Source organism: Microcebus murinus, chromosome 7, assembly GCF_040939455.1.
Source record: "Microcebus murinus isolate Inina chromosome 7, M.murinus_Inina_mat1.0, whole genome shotgun sequence".
Taxonomy (NCBI): Eukaryota; Metazoa; Chordata; class Mammalia; order Primates; family Cheirogaleidae; genus Microcebus; species Microcebus murinus.
Window position 1 is genome coordinate 64,831,948 of NC_134110.1, and position 25,854 is coordinate 64,857,801.

At 35.4% G+C, this 25,854-nt stretch overlaps 1 protein-coding gene across 1 annotated transcript in view; it reads right to left on the reverse strand.

The window, feature by feature from the left end:
* The window catches only part of CPQ (carboxypeptidase Q), a 349,952-nt gene that overhangs the window by 159,378 nt on the left and 164,720 nt on the right, over positions 1 to 25,854 (reverse strand). The gene's annotated exons all lie outside the window — the stretch shown is intronic.

A 25,854-nucleotide genomic window follows, 5' to 3' on the forward strand; every position in this document is an offset into this window, starting at 1 on the left:
TTAAAAGATATGTGTCATTACTAGTGGAAAACTTGGTATAGAGGCGTTATATAAGAGGTTCAAGGTCATCCTAATCATAATAAAAATCCTTACTTTGTACCTTTCTTTTAATATAATTTTAAGTACTAAAGAAATTATCTTATTTCTAACAGATATTTGATAAATTTATTATATGGTTTAAAACATAAGTGACCAAAAAATGGAGCTCAAATCTTTAACCATATTCTCATCTGTCTCAAATTCTAAAAGACACATAGTAAATATGTGTTGGATTGAATTCAAATGAAAAAGTGAGAATGATAATTTATTTTAAAAAATGATTTTTTACACTATACATTAATATGGTGTTAAATAAATAGCTGGATTTAAAAACTAGTTCTGGTTGAACAGAAGAACTTTTAAAAGAGATTTTAATTTATATTTGTGTTAAATATAGAGATTAAATTATAAATTTTAAATCATCATAGTTTTAAATTTGTCAGGAAGCATTAGTAATACTTTCTAAGAAAATACAAAAAATATTTCATTGAAACTAAATTTTGTGGAGATATTTCAAACAAGTTAAAAACCAAATAAAATGATGCTGGGTCAATAGAATATCAGTATGGAAAAAATGTATCTTGATCCCCACATTATATAATATGCAAATATCAAGTAAGATGGATTATAGATTGAAATAAAGGTTTTAGAGAAGAGCATAGAACAGTTTTGCCAACTTGGAATAAGGAAAGATATCTTAAACTAAGCACAAAAAGCATAAATCATAAAAGAAAAACTAATAAATTGGACTTTTTAAAAAGTAGGTGTACCCAGTCATCAAAAGACCCCATTATCCCACAGCCAACATCATTCTGAATGGAGAAAAATTGAAAGCATTCCCGCTTAGAAATGGAACCAGACAAAGTTGCCCACTGGAGCCACTTCTGTTCAACATAGTTCTGGAAGTCCTAGCCAGAGCAATCAGGCAAGAGAAGGAAATTAAGGGTATCCAAATGGGAAGAAGATGTCAAAAATTGCATAGCCACATGTAGAAGACTGAAACAGGAGCCACACCCCTCACCACTCACAAAAATTAATTCAAAATGGATAACTATAAGAATTCTAGGAGAAGAGGTTGGAAAAACTCTTATAGATATCAGCCTAGGTAAAGAACTTATGAAGAAGACCCCAAAGGCAATCATGGCAATAACAAAAATAAATGAATGGGATCGGATTAAATTAAAAAGCTTCTGCATAGCCAAGGAAACAATCAATAGGGCAAATAGACAACCTACAGAATGGCAGGAAAATATTTGCATGCTATACATCTAATAAAGGGCTAATAACTAGAATCTACAAAGAACTCAAGCAAATCAGCAAGAAAAAAAAAATCAAACAAACCCATTAAAAAGTGGGCAAAAGACAAACTGAAGCTTTTCAAAAAAAGATAGACTAATGCCAATAAACATATGAAAAAATTCTCAATATCACTAATCATCAGTGAAATTCAAATCAAAACCACAATGAGATGTCACCTAACCCAAGTGAGAATTGCTTTTATCAAAAAATCCCAAACCTATAGATGCTGTTGTGGAAGCAGAGAGAAAGAAACACTTATACACTGTTGGTGGGACTACAGACTAGTGCAACCTCTGTGGAAAATAGTATGGAGATTCCTCTAAGAACTAAAAGTAGACCTACAATTTGATCCAGTAATCCCACTATTAGGTATTTACCCAAAGGGAAAAAAGTCATTTTATCAAAAAGACACTTGCACTGGAATGTTTATAGCAGCACAATTCACAATCGCAAAGATGTGGAAACAACCCAAGGGCCCATCAATTCATAAGCGGATTAATAAAATATAGTATATGTATACCATGGAGTACTACTCAACCATAAAAAATGAATTTAATACCTTTTGCAACAATCTGGATGGAACTGGAGACCATTTTCCTAAGCAAAGTAGTGCAAGAATAGAAAAACAAACACTACATGTACTCACTATTAAATTGGAACTATCTGATCAGCACTCATGTGCACAGTTAGAAGTAAACCAATGGAAATCATGCAGGTGGGAGGGGGGAGGAAGGCATGGGTGAAATTACACCTAACAGGTACAATGTACACTATCTGGGTGATGGGCACACTTACAACTTTCACTCAAGCAGTACTAAAGCAATCCATTTAACCAAAACATTTGTACAGCTGTAATTTTCTGAAATAATAAAAAGAAAAAGAGAGTTAAAAAATGCAACTCACAGAGGGACAGAAAATACTCACTATACATATACATAACAAAGAACTCATATCTGGATTATATAAAGAATTTCTATGAAATGGTAACAACAGGAGTCAATTGATAGAAAAATAGCAAAAGACTTCAACAGACAATTCACAAAGAAAGATATACAGATTTTTTTGTATATCTCAGAGTACTCAGGGTCATTATCATCAAGGAAATATAAATTGAACCACATTCAATACATATCAACCAGAACAGCTAAAATGAAAAAGACAGAAAATACCAAATATTGGTGAGGAGGGAGAGCACCTGGAACCCTTGTACATTGCTGTTGTGAGTGGAGATACATACAGCCACTCTGAAAAACTGGCTTATCTATTAAATCTGAATATACACATACCCTATGACCCAGAATTCCACTCCTAGCTATATTTCCAATAGGAATGTAGCATATGTATGTATTTTGACCAAAAGAAATGTACTAGAATGTTCATAACAAAATACTCATAATAGAGGCTGAGGTGGAAGGATTGCTTGAGGTCAGGAGTTTAAGATCAGTGTGGGCAACTTTGTAAGACCACATCTCTGAAAATAAATAATTTTTTTTTAAAAGACAATATTAATAATAGTCCTCACTCTTCCCCAAAAAGGGCACTTATTGAAATGCCTGTTAATGGTAGAATGAATAAACTACATGTATTCATCAATGGAACACTGCACAGCAGTAAGAATGAAAAATATGAACACAATACATGATAAATTTAGATGTATCTCATAAACATAATGAAGAATGAAAGAAACCAGATAGAAAATGACACATTGTATATAATTCTGTTTATATTAAAGTATAAAAACAAGCAAAACAGGAGAGTGGTTACCCTTGGTGAGGAGAGTTAGTGACAGGGTGGAGGGATACAGGAAAGATTCCGGGGTGCTCGTCATGTTCTGTTTCCTGATCTGGGTAGTGGTTACACAGGTGTGCTCAGTTTGTAAAAGTTCACCTTGTTATACACTTTAGGATTTATGCACTCTCTCTTAGGATATTACATTTTATTGAAAAGTTTAAAAAGTCTGGGCACTGTGGCTCGTGCCCATAATCCCAGCAGTTCAGGAGGCCAAGGTTGGGAGGATTGCTTGAGGCCAGGACTTCAAGACCAGCCTGGGAAACAAAGCAAGACCCCATCTCTACTAAAAAATAATTTAAAAAATTAGCCAGGCATGGTGGCGCACACCTGTAGTTCTACCTAGTCAGGAGGCTGAGGCAGTAGGATTGCTTGAGGCCAGGAGTTAGAGCCTGCAGTGAGCTATGATCGCACCACTGCACTCCAGCTTGGGTGACAGAGCAAGACTCTGTCTCAAGAAAACAAAAATTAAATAATAGTCAGGAGACTGAGGCAGGAGGATCGCTTGAGCCCAGGAGTTAGAGCCTGCAGTGAGCTATGACTGCACCACTGCACTCCAGCTTGGGTGACAGAGCAAGACTCTGTCTCAAGAAAACAAAAATTAAATAATAGTCAGGAGACTGAGGCAGGAGGATCGCTTGAGCCCAGGAGTTAGAGCCTGCAGTGAGCTATGACTGCACCACTGCACTCCAGCTTGGGTGACAGAGCAAGACTCTGTCTCAAAAAAATAAAAATTAAATAAAAAGTTCAGCAAATTGATATCTATACACATTGTGTAGTAAGCAAACCAAAGTTGAACCAATCTTCTTGATGGCTAAAATCAAAATTCCCCATGACTCTGGGAAAGCAGGATTTTGGGTTTAAAATATCAGGGTGACTCTTTTCACTGGCTAATTCACTGAGCAGCTGCAGGATCTCTTGTTGACTTACACACAGACCCGGCCTAGTATGACTTCATTGTAATTACAAACAAGTACAATGCCCCAAACTCACAAATGGCCATGTAACAAACCCAAATGGTTTGTTTCTAAGGGGAAAAAGAAAAACAAAGAATAAAGAATAAAACATGTTGCAATAGCAGAAACTTCTGATTCAGAAAGTGGTGTAATCCCATGTGGGATGAACAGCCCAATTAGTCAACATTCTCAGAACCCTCAGAATGATTTTCCCAATAACGTTCCAATGGATTAAAAGTGTCAAAATGTGTTTTAATGAACTTTTCTCAGATAACATGTAAAAGTAACTAAATCAAGGCAGCTATTATTCTATTTTTCAGATTTCCTTCAGAATAATTGAGGTTGCTTATAACACTTCTTTATGCTTTTTAAAAGTACCTCCATTCTCCAATCTAGAATTATTATTTAAACTAGCAGTTTAAAAATGGGACAGATGGTTTCTGAATGATAGGAAACTAAATGTTTCCTATCAGGATAAGGTCTTTTGTATAATGCTATGAAAGAATGATAACATACTGTTTGGATTATGAGAGCTTGTTTTAATATATATTTTTTAAATCAGACGAAAGAATTGGAGGCCACAGTGACATAGTAGTTATAATTTTAATATCTATTTTTTTAAAACTAGGTAATATCAAAAAGCCATTTCAAATTCAGTAGCATTTTGAATGAACTTGAATTTCCTAATCATAAGAGCGTCTATGTACACTTGGAAAATAGTGCAGGAGGTCTCATTCAACATGGGATCCGGCTAGCATTCCTTAAGGTAGAAAAGCATACTAAGTCACAAGCATACTGAAGGTCTGCTGTGTATCAGGGTCAGGTATAAATGAATCTTAATTATAATATAGTTAGATCTGATTTGAACAAAATAGAAACAGACTACCCAGAGATATAGTAAACTCCAGTTTCATGAAAAATAACTACCTGATAAAAGATAGGAAAATGCAGAGTCTCTTCATTGCCTCTGTTGCTAGATATGGACCCCTAGAACCAACAGAAAAATGGGCAGCCCATCATACACCCACCTCGTGTGCTGCTTCTGGAAGTAGGTATACCACTGACCAATTCCTTCCGTCCAACTTCCTTTCCATAACCATCTCTTCCAAATGCAGTATAGGGTAAAAAATTACTAAAACAATAGCAACAGCAATAGCAGCCACAGCAAGATAACCAGGAAGACAGAATGATAACTCTAGTTCTCTGAAATGCAGGGCTCGTTATTGGTGAGGCACACATTGGCTCTGACTACCTTGGGAATGGGAAGCTTGGAAATAAGGGGAAGAACCCACAACAGTAGAACAGAAATGGAAATGTGCTAGATGAAAACCTACTAGGAGGAGAAATGAGACTGACAATGGCACACATCCACCTGTAGGCCAACTGTGGGTCTAGGAGAAGAGAAGGACAGATCCAGGGGTACACAGAAAGCAGCCCCAAGGACAAGCCCTTCACTTCTCTGCCTTTTGAATGAACTTGAATTTTCCTAATCATAAGAGCTTCTCACATACGAAGATACTGAGTCCAAACAGATTCGCTTGATTATAAAATGAATACAAACATAATCAAAATATAGCAGAACAAGGGAGAGAGAATAGCCTCAGAGAGAGTACATTCTTATGAAAATGAGCTAATGCAAGATACCGAAGAAAATTTCATGCTCTTTGGCATTCATTCATGATTTCATTCATGAATTTGTATTGCATTCCCACTATGTTCTAGAGATACAGAAATGAATAAAACAACCAGACATTCTGCCTTAATGGAATTTATGTTCTGGTGGAAGAGATGGAAAATAAATAAATAAATAAACATAATATAATGATAGTTTTAAGTGTGATAGAGAAAAATAAGGCAAAGAAAAAGAGAATAGAGAGTGATGGTGGCCGGGAGAGGATGGAAAATGAGGCTATTTCAGGTAGAATTGTCGGGGAAGGTCTCTCCCTAAGGGGATGATGACATTTGAGCAGAGGCCTGAATGAAGACAGAAAGCGAGCCATGCAAAATCTGGGGAATGAGCATTCTAAGCAGTGTGAAAACACATGTAAAAGCTCTGGGTAGGCACAATGTAGTGTGCTTGAAGACTGGCAAGAAAGCTGGTGTTTCTAGACTGAAGACAGTTGTGAGGTACAGAGTGCCTGGAGAGATCACTGGAGGCTGGAGGAGCAGGTGAGGAATTGGGTTTTATTCTAAATGATGAGAAGCTATAGAGGGATTCTAAGATCCAGTTTATATCTTTAAAAATCATTGCTAGTGGGAAGAAAGACTGAAGGATGAAAGGAAAGCAGGCCAATTCACTGAAATTAATTCACAGAAAATCAGGCCCGGCACAGTGGCTCATGCCTGTAATCCTAGCACTCTGGGAGGCTGAGCTGGGCAGATCGTTTGAGCTCAGGAGTTCGAGACCAGCCTGAGCAAGAGCGAGACCCTGTCTCTACTAAAAAAGTAGAAATAAATTAACTGGACAACTGAAAATATATAGAAAAAATTAGCCGAGCATGGTGGCGCATGCCTGTAGTCCCAGCTATTTGGAAAGCTGAGGCAGGAGGATTGTTTAAGCCCAGGAGTTTGAGGTTGCTGTGAGCTAAGCTGATGCCATGGCACAGGGCACAGGGCACAGGGCAACAGAGTGAGACCTTGTCTAAAAAAAGAAAGAAAGAAAGAAAGTTTGTGGGGAAAAAATCAGTCTGCTTCTTCTTAAAAGGTAGATAGCCACAAGAGAATGCTGTCCCTACCCTAACAATAAGAGAAAGCTGGATCATCTGTAAAATCTTAACATTTTAAAAATGCATCAGAGATCTGAGATAGTAATTCAGCCAAAGAAACCGAATTCCAAAGGATGGCAAACCATTCCAAGGGGAGATGGGACACATGAATTGTTTTGCCTTTGGCAGTGACTGCAGGGAAACGTGAAGTTATAAAAGCAGGAGCAAAGAATGTAACTGAAATGTTGACAAATTGTTACAGGGCAAATGTGGTTAGCATGAGAGTTCAGAATCCCTGGAAACTCCCACATAAGGGCACTAGCTGCCCATTTTCCAGATCTTTTCTACAGGCCTCCACTGGGTGCTCACAGGAATACTGGGAAGCAGAGTGGAAGCCTGAGAGAGCCCGCCTGAGCGGTGCAGGACTGCATATGCTGACTGGAGGCTGCTGGGAGGCAGGCAGCAAGCATGCCTGCTTCCCAGGCCCTTCTCTCATAGGAAACAGAAGCCGTCTGGCCCTGGGGGAGAGGCAGGGAACTGTCCTTCATGGCAGTCCCAGGCAAAGGCTGTTGGCTATGGGGAGAGAGATGGGAAATTGCACTCCCACCCTGCACTGACATTAGGAGAAACGCCTATTTCTGGGGGAGAGCAGGAAACTCACTCATTCCCAGAATCCTGGTACCAAGTAGAGCTCTACTGCTGCTGGATGAGGGGCAGGATGCTCACTTCCATGACACAAGGCAAAGTGTGACTTCCCCGGGGGAGGAGCAGACATGTGAAGAAAACCTCACCCTTGAGCTCAGGAACACAGGGCCTACCTAGCTAAGACTGTGGGGCAGAAGAACCAGGAAATTACCTTGTCCCCAGCACAAGCCTTGCACTGAGTACCAAGCACAGCAGTAATAATTTATAGCCGAGGAAGGGCAGGAGCATGGAGAGAGACACCTTCTGTGCTGCAGACAAACAGCCTGCCAAAAGCAGAGGGTGAAGTGAGAACACTGATAATACTCCTCCAGCACCCTGAGCCGCACACTAAAGATTAGCACCAGCCTGTGAAGTATGTGAGCACCAAAGGTAAGAATATAAACCACAAAATCTAAACCTAGCCTCAGCTCAACTACCCTCATATTAATGGTTTGACAGCAGAAAAGGTGTTCTCAGTTTTGGACATAAATAGTGTTTATCTCAAGCTCTACATTATATATAATGTCTAGTATCCAATAAAAATTATGAATACAAAATTAGCTAAAATAAAAAAAGATCCATTGTCACAAAATGTAGTGTTAAATAGAACCACATCCAGATACCACCTAGATCTTTAAACTATAAGACAAGAACTTTTAAAAAACTATGATTAATATGTTAAAGGCTATAGTAGAAAAGGTAGAGAATTTAATTAGAGATATCAAAACCATAAAAAGTCAAATGTAAATGCTAAAAAAGAAAAATACAGTGTAATTATTTATAGATAAACTAAGCATTAAAATGTAGAAGACAAAAATGAAAACTTTTATAAGAAAATATAAATATTTTTACATATTCAGTGGGGAGTAAAATATTTTTTAAACATTCAAAGCATGAAGAGAAGATGCACAAATTCAACTATCATAAAAGGAAGCCTTTATGTTCATGGAGAGAAATCATAGAACGAGAGGAATTGCTACAAATTAGGAGAAGACGTTTACAATACATACAGGAAAAAAAGATTTATATTCAAAATAGATAAGGAATTTCTACTAATCAATTAAGAAAAAGACAAGCAATGTAAAAGGCAAATGGGCAAAAGGCATAAATAGGTATTTCACAGAAAAGAAATCATGAATGGACATTAAGCACTTAGAAAACTGACCAATCTCATCACTCATCAGGGAAATGTAAATTAAATCCTCAATAAGATACTTCTTTGCACCTATCTACTGGCAATAAAATTTTAAATCTGACAATATGAGATCTTGGCAAGGATACTGAGCACAGGAATTCTTATCTACTCCTAGTAGGAACAGAAAATTTTTAAAAATCATTCAGAAATAACAGTTGGACATATTCTTATAAAGTTGAAGATAAGTACATTCTACAATCCAACAATTCTACTTTAAAACCACACACTAAAAGGATTTTGGCACGTGAGTTCCAGGAGATATGCACCAAAATGTTCACACAGAAGAAATCAGAAAGTCTCAAACTGAAAATGTCACCCAATGGACACCCAAACGTCCATTGACAGTAGAATGGATAAAGGAATTGTGGTATAGTCATACAGTGGAATATTAAAAAGTAGTGAAGTGAACTGAAAATGACATACAATTGCATATATAAATATAAATGAATTTCAAAACAAAAATAGGGAACACAAACCAAAAAAAAAAAAAAAAGGAAATGACATAAGAAATAGAAGAGTATGATTGTACAATATAAATTTTGGCTCCACTAAATAATATAATCTCTAGTAACACATACAAAGATGGTAAAACCATAAAGAAAAGCAAAGTAATGGTAAACTAAAACTAGGATAGGGTTTATATCAGATGGGAGTTGGGACAGAGAGGAGCACACGATCAGGAAGGGGCACAGAGTAGGCTTTGAAGTCACTGACAGTGTACTTCTGACACAGTGGTGAGAACATGTGGGATCCTTCTGTTATTATTTTCTAGATTGCACATAGATAAATTCTTCTTCATGTCTGCTGTATTAAACAATAGCAAGAATTATCAAAGACCTACCTTTGAAAGGCATGGGGCTCAGATAATTTTATACATTAAACATTAGGTTAATCTTGTCTTAACATTAAACATTAGGTTAATTTTGTCTTATATTTCAACTGTTCTAAGCAAAAATAATAATAATAATAATAATAAAAATAGAAAAGAAAAATGTCTTTACATTTACCTACAAAGTTATCATAATCTTGATACTAAAACTTGGCAAAGATCGTATGCCCCTTAAAAGCTAACTAGAGATCAAATATAAGTGAAAAAATCTAAAACAATTGTATTTGGGATCATATTCAAAAATATTACAGCAATGGCTCTGTAGTCTTCAAATGCCCTTGGTAACTAGAAACTATATATGTATCTGACATACAAGAAAGGGCTGCTGTTGAGTCATACTTACTTTCTTGGCATGTTTAGCTTTTAACAGTCTTCATTTAAAATTATGTGAGATGTAGTTATTTATCTAAACCTGACCACATTCTTGTTGCTCAATTGTCAATAAACAGGATGCCAGTCTGACAATGAAGCATGTTTCATTTTACAAGTATCTTACTCACCAAAAACCAGAAGGACAATTACTCGGTGTTTTTGATTTTTGCTTTTGTGATATTTTGGTTTATTTGCAGCTCCATAATTCTCCTAGTCTTAATTTTATTTTGTGTATTTTAAGAGGTAGCAGGATAAGTCTTAGGGCTACAAAGTTCAAGGCCTAATGCATTTCCAGATACAGGAAATCCCCAATCAAATTTTTAACAACAAAAATCGTTAAATGGTTCAAAAAATATGACCTACCAAAAAAGGAGGAAAAAAACTCTCATTATTTAGCCTTAGAGAAAAGGCCAAAGAGTGACTTAATAATGGGCTTCAGCTAAGAGAGGTCTCACAGTGGATGATATAAACAGCAAAAGAATAAGCAAAGGAGACCAGGCTTGGGTTGAAGCAGAGAGCATTAAGGTTATATTAGTAAGCAAGAATTTTCTGATAAGGATTTTGTAGAAGTTAAAAAAAATGGCTAACAGGGGAAAGGTTATAGAAAACTTCCTTTCTTGGAGAGTTTCTAAAATAGTATACATTCTTAGGTCTTACATGGAAAGCTAAAAAAAGGGATAAATAAAACCTCAAGGCTCCATCTAATACAATATTCCATGACAGTTTTCAAGAATTCCAGCTCTATTCCAATCACTTTAAAGGGGGAACTGTCTTTGCAAAAGTCTCTATAATCTCAACAAACTTTTCCCTGAGCATCTCCTTTTTGGCTGTCAAGCATCTTCCCATGATTTAGAATGTAAACACAGGTGGGAAGGCACTTATCAAGAAATCTGTGTTTTCATAATCCCTGTTGGAGACAAAGCCTTGGCTTTCAGAAGGCAGTTGCTGAATGCTGTGTGCTGTTGCCCAGCAGAGATACAAGGGACTATGTTTGAAGAAATATTTTCCAACCCAGTGATTCAGACAAGGTGGTCTACAGAATAAAGCTAGGCTCCTGACACAGGGTGTGTACAGGGTAGCACAGCAAACATCTAAGTTTCTCTTGAATTGATTTCTTATCTTTAAGCTTTTTTAGTGAAGCTATTGGGTATTACCTTGTAGGATACAGACTCCTTTCACAAGAAAATGGGCTATCTATCCAAACGCTGGTTCATCACCACGGCTGCTCCTCAAAAGAGCTATTTCTACTCCCAGACTACTCCCTCTTACTTGTACTGGGCACTCAGATTAAACTCATGAAAGGAAGATCATAACTTCTCCTGCTTGAATTCTCTGAGCATGTTACTGGACTGATAATCTAAGGATAAAGTAAGAGTGGCCTAATTTATCTGTGGCTGATGAAAACCAAGGCTTAGGTAGATTTATAAAATGTGATTGAAGTGTATTTAGAAGAAATGGCTGAAATTGATTAAACATTGATTGGAGGAGGGAGGCACAACAGACAATATCTATGGAAATAAGTCATTCTCATCTAGATTTCACTCAGAAATCATGACTGGATCAATCAGAGATGATCTTCTTTTAAGTGAAAGAACCATGCATCTGAATTCCTTCTCTTTTAGCCTCAGCAACCAAGGGATACGTTTTCTCATTTGAGAGGATGGGAGGAGCAGAAGAATTGAATTATAATATTGTATTTGAACTTCCTGAGAGGAGGGGGAGGAGTTTAGGAAACTTCTATGTCAGTAATGATCATATTTCCCACGGTCAAATCCAAGCATGGTACAGTGCACAACTGTAACTTCTCATTCCTCACAACCATTCACTTGTCTGGCTTTTGTCAGGCCTAAGTGGGTAGGATTTAAAAAAAAAAAAAGTAGAAACATTTGGTATCCTACAGACTCTTGTAGTTCAATTTAAACAAGCTAATGGGGATATGATCAATCTTTCATTATAGAAAATGGGGGTCAAGGTGATTCCTACCGAAAGAAACTTGCTTTGACTTAAATTGTGACCATTCAGTTTTACAAGCTGAAGGATTCTTCTTGGTCTCTAATGGTTTCTAAAATCCCAGAAGCCTTTGTAGCTTTGAGAAATTCCTAGCCACGACAGCCTGTGTAGTGTAAATGAATGTTACCCAAAGTATTTCTACCTCAACAGTTAGCTCCTGCCTGCCATGCTCCTGGACTACAGTGGTGATGGGGGTCAGAAGTCAACAGTTTCAAGTCCCAAGACTTGTTAGTGAACTTTAGAGTAGCTACATGGCTCCCCATGATGACAATACTTGAAAATAACTTTTATTTTGATGCATAAATTCCAGCTTAAATATAAGACAGTCAAATGTTACAGACATCCCTAATAGAGGACTTATTGATGATTTGTTTTTAGCTTCACAACAGAATGTCAAGAAGCCAAGCTTACTCTACAACAGCCAGCTTGCTATCTAAGCACAGTAACTCCTACTGTTTAATCCTCTCAACATACTCAACCTCATATAAAATCAGCTAGGTCATTTCTATTAATAATCTCTGTGTTAAGACTCTAAAAAATAAGCCAAATTTCCATCAGTATATTTTGTTTTAAAAGGGATGCTGCAAATATTAAACATTTCATTTTCTTGCATCCTTGTATGAAAGAATACTATTTTCACCATTATCCCTGATCCTGTCTTATTTTTACAAGAATTTATATATCCTAGGGGGGAAAAACCAGAATAGGCATCTTAACTAGTATTGTGTTCAATATAAGCACTACGAGAGCCAAGGGAAAATATGTATGTATGATGCATATATACCTAAAATGAAAAATTCTTGCCTTCCATTTAAAATATAATAAATTGAAGCTTAACTTCAAGAGTGACAGTCAAATAACACATTTGCATGAAGAAAAGTGACGGTCTTAGTCTCACAAGAATCAAAAGTCACTAATAACTAAAGTGCTGATTAACCTTATAAGATTTGTGTATCACAACTCAAAAAGAATGGTCTGAAAGTGATTTACTCAAAGTCCAAAGCTAACCTAAAGCATGTTCATACTTTGCCCAGCACAGAAAACTTATCTTCTGCCTCCTTAAGAGTGAACTTCAAGGATAAGGAATAGCAAGAGTTTGAATGTCATAATGTTTGATAAAGGCAGACCAGCTGGAGAAAAAGGAATAATAATTGGCCTAGAGATTGAGAGTCCATGAGGAATGACTATTTAAAAAAGAACATAATAGAAAGATAACATAATTTCAGAATGTAATAGAGACCATAAAAGAGAATGAATAGTTTAGTTTTCTCCCTTCTGAAATGCAATTAATTAAAATAAAAGAACATCATAAAATAAGACTATTCACTTTCTCCATCAAAGGATATTGTGACATTACTGTCATGTTGTGGAATTAGACTCTTAAAGTCAACACTCAAGAGGTTGTCCCTGGCCCCCTAATTATTTTTACTTGTCTTTAGATTTATTCTTATCAATTAGATCAGTTAAATATCATCAGTTGGTTGTAGCCATGTGTTTTAAATAATCAGAACCTGTGGAAAACCTAAAAAAAAGAAAGAAAATAAAAGCAAACACTTTTTTTTCCACTCAATTGTACATTTTATGAAGAAACAACAACATGAATAAAAATAGGTGTTTTAAAATGTAACGAGTATTTGTTAGCATGAACAGTATATTTTAATAGACTATAAATTAGTACAACATTAAAAGAAATACAAGTATAAAAGTACAAGTCTTGCTAAATTATATTTCACATTAAATTTTGAATGTCGGCACTGCTTAACTTAATCCATCCAGCTCTTGGTATAATCTTGTTTAACATTTCCATCAATATCTTAGAGATATGCTTATGAATTTTAAGAAGATAAAAATATAAGATGAATCATTAATATGCTGGACCAATTAATCAAGATTGTAAAATATCATGAAGCAGAAGGAATAGCTTAAAACTGATAAGATAACTTAGTAGAGATAAATATGAAGGTGCACACTGCACTTTGAGATGGTGGATTGATAGCAGTGTTTCTGACAACAATCAGGAAATTCAGGTGGCCATAGAATACTGAGCAAACCAGTATGTCTCAGCCATGAGAAAAAGTTTTAAAAACTTTTAGGATTTATTGATAAAAATAAAATAATATTCTTGATTATGTGAAGTAATTTACTCTGAATTAATCAAATGCTTTTTTCTTCCTATTTTTTCCCCCTCCAGAACACTTGGAGAGAGCTTTTGGAAAAGAGAATGTGGGCAGAAAAGAGCTATTAGGATATTAAAGTGTCTGAAATGCACTGCTTAAAGAGCAACTGAATATGTTACCCTGGAGTAGAGAAGACGTCAAAGGGCTATGCTTCATCTGCAGGAAGAGTAGATTTGCCCAGAAGGTAGAAGCAGGCCAGTGAGAAGAGGGTACCTTCAGGTAGATTTTGGCTCAGGAGAAGAATAAATATGAGCAGTCCCACAAGGGAACAGTACTCCCCAGAGGAGTAAGCTGCCAAATACTGACAGTGTACAAACAGAGGTGCGAGGAACATCTGTCAGGTAGAGAATGGATACCTGACCTGAGAAGGTAGTAGGCGGTGGGCACTGAGATACATAATCTCCAAGGACACCATCAACTCTAAGATTCTATGATTCTAAAAAGAAAAGTGAGCTTATCTTGGTCATTGTTCAGCAAGATGGAACTGTTAATGTTTTCCTGTGACACTAGTATTGTTTTCTAGTATAAATTTCTATCATCATAAACATGATGATTCTTTAAGTGGAATTAAAACAAAATTTTCAAATTATATTATACCACTAGTAATGTTAATTATTATGGAACTTTGCAATCCTAAAAATAACTTTTTATGACTTAAAATTTGCCTTCCTGAATTGGAGCTATGCTGTATCAGCAACTTCCATTGGAACCCAGAGGCATACTGGGAGGGCATCATAACCATGATCCCTGTTAATACCAACTTTTAGGCATGAACTCCATACTGTATAGTATCCTTTGATAATCCATGATGGACTGTCATTTCTGCATCTGCCTAAATGTTCCTAAAGTTATTTTTACTTTTGCATCCATGGGTAGAAATCTCCATAAATTTATCATCCATTGTGTGAAAGAGTACTTCTTTTATCTGAGCTAACAATACTTTCTCAGGTATGAAATACATAAAAACCATGCCTTTGTAGACAATTCTAAATGAGGCTTTTTTCCCTCCCTTTGCAGGCTGAAGAGCACCACATCTCTTATAATAGTTGCAGCATGCTGTTTTGATGGTTCCTTCTAACTTTCTTGAATCCCACTAGATTTTGTAGATGTAGCAATCAAACCTATGATGTGTAAATACTATAAATTCTTTGTATATTATCTATAAACTGTAACAACCTTCCTGACAGCTCCCAGAAGTTACTTGGTCTCTTTAATTGCATAGAATTATATAAATTAAGAAACCTGCAATGACTCTAGATTCCTTTGCAGGCTCCTACATTCACGCACTATTAAAGCTAGAGGTCTTAGGAGATTACAGCCAAACTCTGCTTTACACAGAGAAGTGAAATTATTTGCCCAAGTGGCAAGGCCCAAGAATAGAAGCCAGAGCTTTTGACTCAGAGCTGAAGGTTATTTCGATCATATCCCCAACTGCTTCACCAAAGATAGTACAGAACCTATTTATAATTGTTTTTCTCTAATGTAAGACATTTTACTTGACTATGCTAAAAATTAACCTGCCACATTTTGCCAATACATATAGCGTAATGAGGACTTTCAACATTTTATCCTTATCAGTTCGACATGAGAAAGTTACTTAACCTCTGTAACCCTTGTTTCCCATCTGTAACATGGGAATAATGATACTAACCTACCTTTAATGTTTGTTGTGAGAATTAAATGAGATGACATGCTTATCAACTCTTTAAACTGTTGCCGTTATTGATTATACCATAATTATTGTAAGATGACTTTAAACTTGGCAAACAGAGAATTCTCTCTAGGAAATATTCACTTGGGAAGTTGGAAAGCATAAGTAGATTTCATACAAACTGTTTCTGCAGGCACTGGCTTAGGGTACTGTGTGCTGCCAGTTTGAATTACAGAGAACATCAATCACAAGCACATGTTATTTAGATATGTGAAAATATTCTAAAAATGTTGTTTGGTGGGCCTAATTTAAAACAGCATGAACTTCTTACATTTGAAAACATCCATATACCATGAAATAGCTAAGTTACATTTTCCTTTCAATAACAGGTTGCAAAGGGGAAAATGTTATAGGCTCAAGCAATCACACACATGCAACTCTCCCTAAGTGACTCTGGAGTTACTAGGTAACCAGGTAGCACTGGGTGAAAATGAATTCAGTTATTTGAACTGAAGCTTTCCAAAATGGACCTGAGATTAGTTTTGTCCTGGTGATGGCTAATCTTATGAATGATTTCACTGTCAATTGCATTTACAGAGTTAGCAAGACTGGCCGCAGAATGGCTATATCCCTGGAAGGGCCGTGAATACAGGGAGAGGGTCCAGAACAGGGCCTTGGGGAAAGCACCAAAAGTCTGCCATATCTTATTTAGAAATGAGAAGCTTAAGGTGGGGACAAAAAGCATTTTCTGACATCACATTTGAGCATATCTGCAGGGGAATTGTAAAGATTGCCAAGAAGGAAGACTGGATGAGAAGGGACAAATACCATTATTCTTATGCTATTATAGATAAACTTTAGTGTGGCATTATTTAAAGATCAAAGAAAAAAATAAATGTCTGGCTAAAGGAGCATCCTATCATCTGTTTTAACCCTATATTCTAATAATTTATGAATTTTAATCCATTTAGTCTTATAGTAAACTGTAATAAAGTAGAGCATATTTCAACCTTCCTTTTTTCCCTCTTATTGCAATAAAGTAGTTAAGACCTTTAGAGGCAGGCAGACTGAGATTTAAAGTCTACCTCTGCCACTTAGTAAGAACTGTCCATAAACTATTTGAGCTTTCTGAGCTCCCAGTTCCATGTATCTAAAAATGGATATTACAATTGTATAAAGGAAGGACCTAATGCATTGCCCAACACCCAGTGTATGCTCAATCTATCTAGTTTGTAATCCATCTTAGAATCTAATTATATGTTTTATTGTTAGCATAATGCCCAATTGATATGGTATATGTTCTTGGTAAAGGTGGCTCTCTCTGATAGTATAATAATTCTCAAGTAGTTACAAAGCAAGAAATATACTACACTGATGGTAGGGGGCTGGGAAAAGGAGATAGAGTGCATAGTTTGAAAATAAAAATCAACCATCTCTGATTCTCATAGACTTCTACTTGGGAAAGTAGAGAAGTATGCCTTCTTCCCTCAGCCTTCAGCTGAGAAATACTAGAATTCCTAATGGAAGAGAACTTTTTTTTCCTTCACATGTATTTCTCACAAGACCTAAAATATAGTATAAAGGCAACAAATCAATTTGAGTTGATATGTTTCTGTTTAATAATATAATAAAATATGATTCAGAATCAAATTAGTTAAGTTCCTTAAAGAAAACAATATTATTTTTTGGAATCAATGCACAATTAAAATAAATTTCCCATTAATTCCTTTGACCTTTACAATTTTAGTCACATAAACCCATTAAAGAAGTTTATTCTCAACTATTATATAATGTAGCTCACTTTATCTCAGTGATGAGTATAAATGATGAGTACATTATAAAAAGATTAACCTTTACTATGATCTCCAAAGGTCAGAACCATACAGAGCTACAGACAAGAAATTAGGACCAGAAATAAAGTAATGCTTCAAAGGTAATGGTAAGACTTCTGGTCAACATGGTGTGGCAAATTCATACCATTATAGGCCTACTCTGTTCCAAGCATGTGACAATTAGAGATGAAACATAAAAAGGAAAAATCAAAAGTTTACGGTTTGACTCCAAGAACCAAACAAACATCTCTGTGGACTAGAAATGGATTAGAGTCATAAGCAATGAGTAAGTCTGGAGTCAGGGGACCTGCAAGACTCCAATCCAGAAGCCAGCACTGACTGCTGGGCATTCTGCACCTACAGGATAAGAGAATATAAAATTGCTTCACTGGAGATAAGGGGATGTAAACCAATTTAACTGTATGTAGCCAATCAAGAAGTTTGGGGTCATGAGAAGAGACTGAAAACAAATAAGAAATAATGCCAAGAGGTACAGTTTTAAAAAAATTCTAGCTTGTGAAGAAGAAATGGACAAAGATATGACTCAAAACCAGTCACTGAATCAAGCCACCTGCTGGCCTGGTAACAGATTATCTGATATCCCCAATAACACCATTGGCAAGGGTGGCTGATACAACACAATAAAACCTGATTCTGGACTGGAAGTCTTAGAGGCCAGGTGAAAATGATCACACAACCCCTAGAAAAAAAATAGTAAGCCCAAAGAAAGAGAAAACAATACAATAAAAACTAAATTTAAAAATATCCCACTCAAAATGAGTCAGCAAATCAAAATTTCAAAACATATGAAAAGGTATAATGCCAAAAATGTCAACAAGAATCAAAGCCTATCAATACAAAAAATCAACAAAACACAAAGGAAGACAGCAAGAGAGGAAAAGAAACAAAAGCATTGTAAGACCAACAGAAAACAACTAACAAAATAGCAATGATAAATCCTTCCCTTATGAATAATTATATTAAATGTTTATGGATTAAGCTCCCCAATCAAAAGACATAGAGTTGCTAAATGGTAAAAACAAACAAATAAAAAAACCCCAAGACCAGACGATATGCTGTCTACAAGAAACTCACTTTAGATTTAATGACAAATAGGCTAAAATTGAAGATGTAGAAAAAGATATTCCATGCAAATGGTCAAATGGTAGCCAAAAGAGAGCATGGGTGGCTATGATTATATCAGACAAAATAGACTTTAAGTCTAAAACTATCACAGGAGACAAAGAAGGACATATATAATGATAAAAAGGTCAAACCATAAGGAAGATAGAATAATTATAAATATATATGCATCTAACATCAGAGCATCTAAATATATAAAGCAATCATTGATAGATCTGAAGGGAGAAATAGATAGCATTACAGTAATAGTAGAAAACTTCAATATCCCACTTTCAATAATGTACAGAATATCAAGACAGATCAATAAGGAAACAGAGGATTTGAATAATACTATAGACCAAACAGATAGACCTAACAGATATAGACCTAACAGATATATATAGACCTAACAGATAATAATAGACCTAACATATATATATATAGAACATTCTACCCAGCAGGAGCAGAATATACATTCTTTTCTAGTGCACATGGATCTTTCTTCAGGATAGATCACATGCTAATTTACAAAGCAAGTCTTAGCAAATTTAAAAAGACTGAAATCATACTATCTTTTATGACCACAATGAAACTAAACTAGAAATCAATAGCAAAAGGAGAACCAAAACATTTACAGAGATGTGGAAATTAAACTACACACTTTTGAACAACCATTAGGTCAAAGAAGAAGTCAAAAAGGAAATTATAAATACAACATATCAAAACTTACAAATTTTAGCAAAAGCAGTACTAAGAGGGATGTTTATAGCAATAAATGCTTACACTAAAAAAAAAAAAAAAAACAACTCAAATAAGCAACCTAACTGTACATCTTAAGGAACTAGTTAAAAGGAACAAATTATTACTCAAAACACATAATGGAAAAAAAAAAGAAATTAAACCCAAACTTAGCAGAAGGAAAGATATAACAAAGATTTGAACAAAAACAAACAAAATAGAAAATACAAAAAGTAGGAAAAGTCATTAAAACTAAGAGTTGGTTTTTTTGTGTTTTGAAAAAACAAACAAAATTGGCAAACCTTTAGCTAAATTAAAAAAAAGAGAAGAATCAAATAGATAAAATCAGAAATGAAAGAAGAAACATTACAACCGATGCCACACTAATAAAAAGGATCATAAGAGAATACCATGAACAGTTCTAGGCCAATGAACTTGATAACCTAGAAGAAATAGATAAATTCCTAAAAACATACAACCAATCAAGACTAAATCATGAAAAAATATAAATTATGAATAGATTATAATGAGTGAAGACATTAAGTCAGTAATCAAAAACTTTCCAACAGGGACAAGCCTAGGACCAGATGACTTTACTGGTGAATTCTACCAAAAATTTAAAGAAGAATTAGTTCCAATCATTCTCAAGCTCTTCTAAAAACTGAAGAGGAAGAAACACTTTCAAATTTATTTTATGAAACCAGCATTACTCTGATGCCAAAACTAGAAAAAGACATTACAAGAAAATAAAACTATAGGTCAATATCCTTAATGAATATAGATGCCAAATCCTTAACAAAATACTAGCAAACTGATTTCCACAGCCAATTAAAAGAATATATTTACCCAAGGAGGTGAATGATCTCTACAAGGAGAACTACAAAACACTGATGAAAGAAATCATAGATGACATAAATGGAAAAACATTCCATGCTTATGGATTAGAAGAATCAACATTGTTAAAATCTGTGAATCTGTAAATCACTGTGCAAAGTGATTTACAGAGTCAGTGCAATTCCTATCATAATATCAATGTCATTTTTCACAGAAAAAATAACTATACATTTCGTATGGAACCAAAAAAGAGCCCAAATAGCCAAAGCAATCCTAAGCAAGAAAAAAATCTGGAGGCATCATATTACCTAGCTTCAAATTATACTACAAGGGTATGTTAGCAAAACAACATGGTACTGGTATAATGGCAGACACATAGAGTGATGGAACAAAATAGAGAACCCAGAAATAAAACTATATAGCTATGACCAACTGATCTTTGACAAAGCAGGCAACAACATACACTAAGGAAAGGCAGCCATATTCAATAAATGGTGCTGGGAAAATTGGATAGCCACATACACAAGAATGAAACTGGATCCCATCTCTCACCATATATAAAAATTAACACAAGCTGGATTGAAGACTTAAATATAAGACCTGAAACCCCAAATTTCTAGAAGAAAACATAGGAAAAACTCTTCTAGGCATTGTTCTAGGGCAAAGGATTAATGTCTAAGACTCCAAAAGCAAATACAGCAACAACAGAAATAAATAAATGGGACTTAATTAGACTAAAAAGTTTCTGCACAGCAAAGGAAATAATCAACAGAGTTAACAGACAACCTGCAGAATGGGAGAAAATATTCACAAACTATACATCTAACAAATGCTAATATCCAGAGAATCTATAAAGAACTCAAACAAATCAACAACAACAACAAAAAAAACAAATAACCCCATCAAAAAGTGAGCAAAAGACATGAAAAGATTTTTTCAAAAGTAGATAGACAAATGGCAAACAACATATGAGAAAATGTTCAACATCACTAATTATCAGGGAAATGTAAATTAAAACCACAATGAGATATAACCTTACCCCTGTCAGAATGGCCATTATTAAAAAGTCAAAAACTAGTAGATGTTGGCATGGATACAATGAAAAGGGAATGCTTATACACTGTTAGTGGGAAAGTAAACTACTAGTAAAACCACTAAGGAAAACAGTATGGAGATTCTTCAAAGAACTAAAAGTAGGCCTACCATTCAATCCAGCAGTCCCACTACTGGGCAACTACCCAAAGGAAAAAAAGTAATTTTATACAAAAGACCCTAACAATTCTAAAAATCCAATGGAACCACTTAAAACCATGAATAGACAAATCAATCATGAGAAAGAACAAAGCTGGAGACATCACACTTCACGACTTCAAAATGTATTACAAAGCTGCAGTAATCAAAATAGTATGGTACTGACACTAAGATATATAGACAAATAGAACAGGATACAATCATGCATCACTTAACAATGGGGATACATTCTGAAAAATACTTCATTAGGCAATTTTACCATTATGCAAATATCATAGAATATACTTAACGAACCAAGATGGTATATAGCCTATTTCATTATATAGCTCCATTATAATCTTATGAAACCACTGTCATAAATGTCATAAATGCTGCCAGTCATTGGTTGAAATGTGGTTACATGGTGTGTGACAGATACATACAAATATATATATATAATATATACATATATATATGTGCATGTTCATGACATATATAAGCATATTCTTAGTCAAATATATTTGGAAAATGCCATACCAATATATCTCACTCTAGAGAAACCTGTTTAACCCATCATTTCTCAAATGTTTCATCTATGCATTCACCAAGCATTTATCAAACAGCTATGTGCCAGCCACCATACTATGTGCTGGGGATAGAGCAATGAAATTGACAGACAAGGCCTCTGCTCTTCTGAACTTACATTCTAGTTGGAGGACAGGTGATGTACAAGTAAACAAAAATAACTCCAGATAGTGACACACGGTATGAAAAAATGAAATGATATGACAGACAGTGACAAAGGGCTCTGTGGCCAAAAAAAACAAGGCCTCTTCAAGAAAGCAGTTTGAGTTGAAATTTGAATGATAAGAGTTGGCTACATGAAAATATGGGAAAGAGAACTCCAGCCAAAGGGAGTGGCTAGAGCAAAGGTCCAAGGGTCAGAATGAGTCTGAATGCTGAAATCTTTCTTTAGAAGTTAGCATTAAATGGTGTAGTGAGCCATGGAGCCCAATTTAGAAAATACTTGTGGTACAAGATATACCGATTTAATCTGAATTTGGGAATTATAGATGAGCATATTAATCTACAAAATTAAAAATATACCAAAACACTTACCAACAGATCCATCTGGAAATGCTGATAATAATTCCCTTTAAAGTAGTGAAATGCAACATATTAGATCTAGAAGTCCCAAGAAAGGCACAGTATAGTAAATGAAAATGTGATTTTCTAGGATGAGTTTTCTAATCATATAAAGTCATCAAATAATTTTGTTTTAAAAATGAATGTAATGCAAGTGTCAAATTGTCATAGAAGTCCTATGGGAGGGAATCAAAAGGGAAGGATCATTTCTTGAAAAAAAAACCTGTTTACCAGGGAAAATTTAGGAAGGGATGAGTGCTGAAGATGAGATTACATGGAAGAAAAGTTGGATAACCAAGAGGATATAAGCAGGGATATATATTTTCACGAAGTTAATTGGAAGGCCACCATTATGGAAAGCAGCCCTGGTACAAGCAGTCTGTGACACTGCTCATTGGCAGGTCAGTTTGACCCAGGGATTCTGCAGTGTATGAAATGAGCAGCCACTGCTAAAGGCAAGTCACCTGGAAGTCACTTGGGCTGACTACAATTCACAGTATCAGCAGTGTTGATCAGAGAGCAAACTCAGGGGAATCTGAGGGTGAACTAATAGTGTGAAGAACTTCCTTCAGAAGAAGATGTGGCTTAGGAGGAAGAAGAAACCAGTTAACAGAGAATTCACACCAGGCATATATAAAACGGAGACAAGTGAATAAGTTAATGATGGTCATGTTTTAGTAAGAAATGGAATATTGTATCTTTACAATAGATTATCATACAGAACCATATGAAAGAGGTGCTAAATTGGATATAGGTATAAAAATAACCATGCTGCTGGGTCCTCTTTCATCTTGAGAAAAAACATGCTTTTATGGGATAGAGTGTTCTGTTTAAATCAATTTCCTGATTAGGTAGATTAAATTTTTAAAATATAGCTGTCAATCTTTTTTAAAGTTATCAGCTAAGATCAATGGAAGAGAACAGACAGCCCTGAAGCCCATCTGTGTGTGTATAAAATAATTTAGGTTTATTATAAAATATGCACCATAATGCCAATATAGTACCTGCATTATGAAATACCCACAACAATATAAATTCAAAATGAGATAAACCTCAGTTTTATATTTGATCTCAACATCCTGATGCATCTCCCCACACCATTTGTGTTCTGCTCTCACTGACTCTGGTTGGACTACACCCATGATCTCCAGGAGGGCAGGTACCATGGCTGTCTTGCTCATCATCCAAACTCCAGCACCTTAGAGTGCTCAAGAAGCATTAGCTCCTCTGAGCTCTTTCCTTCCTAGGAGGGTAACACTGGACACAAGAGATATAAGCTTCTTATATTCTCTTTAAGAAATCTAATTCTATAACCTCTGGGGACAACGAAGAGAACTTCACCCAAGACAGGATGGTGAGCAGCAGGTGTAAAGTGAGTCCCTTAGCCTAAGGCTAATGCTGAAGGTGAAGCGGATATTTTACACCATCCAGGAAACAAATCCATGAAAAGAGGAATTAGAGGTATTTCCCTACTACCCATGCCACTGGAAGAATTTTAGAGTTGAAAGGAATAAATATGTGAACACTGTAACCTTTTGCAAGTACAACTGTTTAAAAAGAGTACACTGGCAAGTTGCTCAAATATTCTAAAACAATGAGCAGCTTGACATTTTTCAAACAAATATTTTAAAACTTGGGTCCACATGTGCACTGGAAATTAATGCCATTTGTTCAACAATAATAGACTTGATTCATATCTACTCTCATACAGTGGATTATATTTGCTGATTTCATTAAACCTTCAAAAGGTTACAGCTGGTTGACATATGAAAAAGCTCTACACCTCCAGAACAGGGAATTTTGTACAATTTTTTTTAACAAAACTACTTTTGTTAGTTTTCAGAAAGAAATGGTAAAACATAGAACTCTGTTCCTTCCTAACATTTATTATATATTCAAACTTTTATTATATCAGGATACATTAACAAAGTAACAGAAGTAGGTGATCATGAACAAGTGTGGGGCGTAGCACATGAGAGACACCTCTGGGGACTCCAAGAACTGCATGGAGGGGACTTTGTAGGGAGGCTTAGAGAACTGCAGCTCTGCAAGCTAGATTTATAGGATGCAAACTGGGCATGAATTGTAATGGGACCCACCTTTCACTTTTGGCTGGTGGGCCAAGGGATATTTTGATCATAGATAGGACTCTGGAATTTAGTACTATACAATATAAATTGTCTTACTTGTTCTTTTAGAATACTAAAAATAAAATGAAATAAAATAATAATCCTCAAAAGGAATTCTACCAGAACTAACAGAAGGGCTGTGTAACACCAGAGAGACTGAAGCTAGCCTTTCAATATGCCTTATAAAGTACTTGAATCAGGAAACAGCTTCTTGGCCATGCCAGAAACATATTATGATCAGTGTGGGTCAAATTAGAGCTTCCATAATAATGACAGTAATTTTTGCAATAAAATCTTTAACAGCTACTAATGTACAAAACCTTCCAGCCTAAAAGGTTTAGTAACACAAATAACTATTACATTGTCAAATCCTGAGTGACAATAAAAGTCCTGGAATTAACCCCAATACACATTAGAGGCTACAGCTACTATACCTAGATACATTTCTGAAAAACTGCAAAGAAAAAAAGCTACAACACTTCTCACAAGTGCTTGTATTGTAGCACAACGCCCCTCATGTATTTATCTCCTTACTCTTTTGAAAATGGAGGTTTCTTCAGATTCCTAGTTTTCTTAATGATTGATTTCATTTTAACTTACACAAACCAGGGGGGTCAGCCTGCTATTTCCTTGCTGTGCAACATTATGCAAGTTACTTAACTCTTCTGTGCCTTGGTATCTTATCTATATAAGGAGAATAATAATAATACTTAATGTGCTGGTTATTATGAGGATTAGCAGAAAATATACAAATCATATAGGATAAGGCCTGACCTGTGGTAGTCAATTATAAATGATTTGTATTAGTTTTATTATTTCAGTGGTGTCTATAGAATGTATGAAAATAGAACCCACCATGATATATAGGGGAAATAATACATAGGATCTTTATAAAATAAACAATTATTTTATACACACATGTGCCTCAGGGCTGTCTGTTCTGTTCCATTGATTTTATCCAATACTCAAATTCTTGGTAATTTACTTGCAAGTCATTCAGCTTTTCTAATTAAAATTCTAGCCTGAGATCTATTTTTTTCCATTTGAGTGCTAGAGGG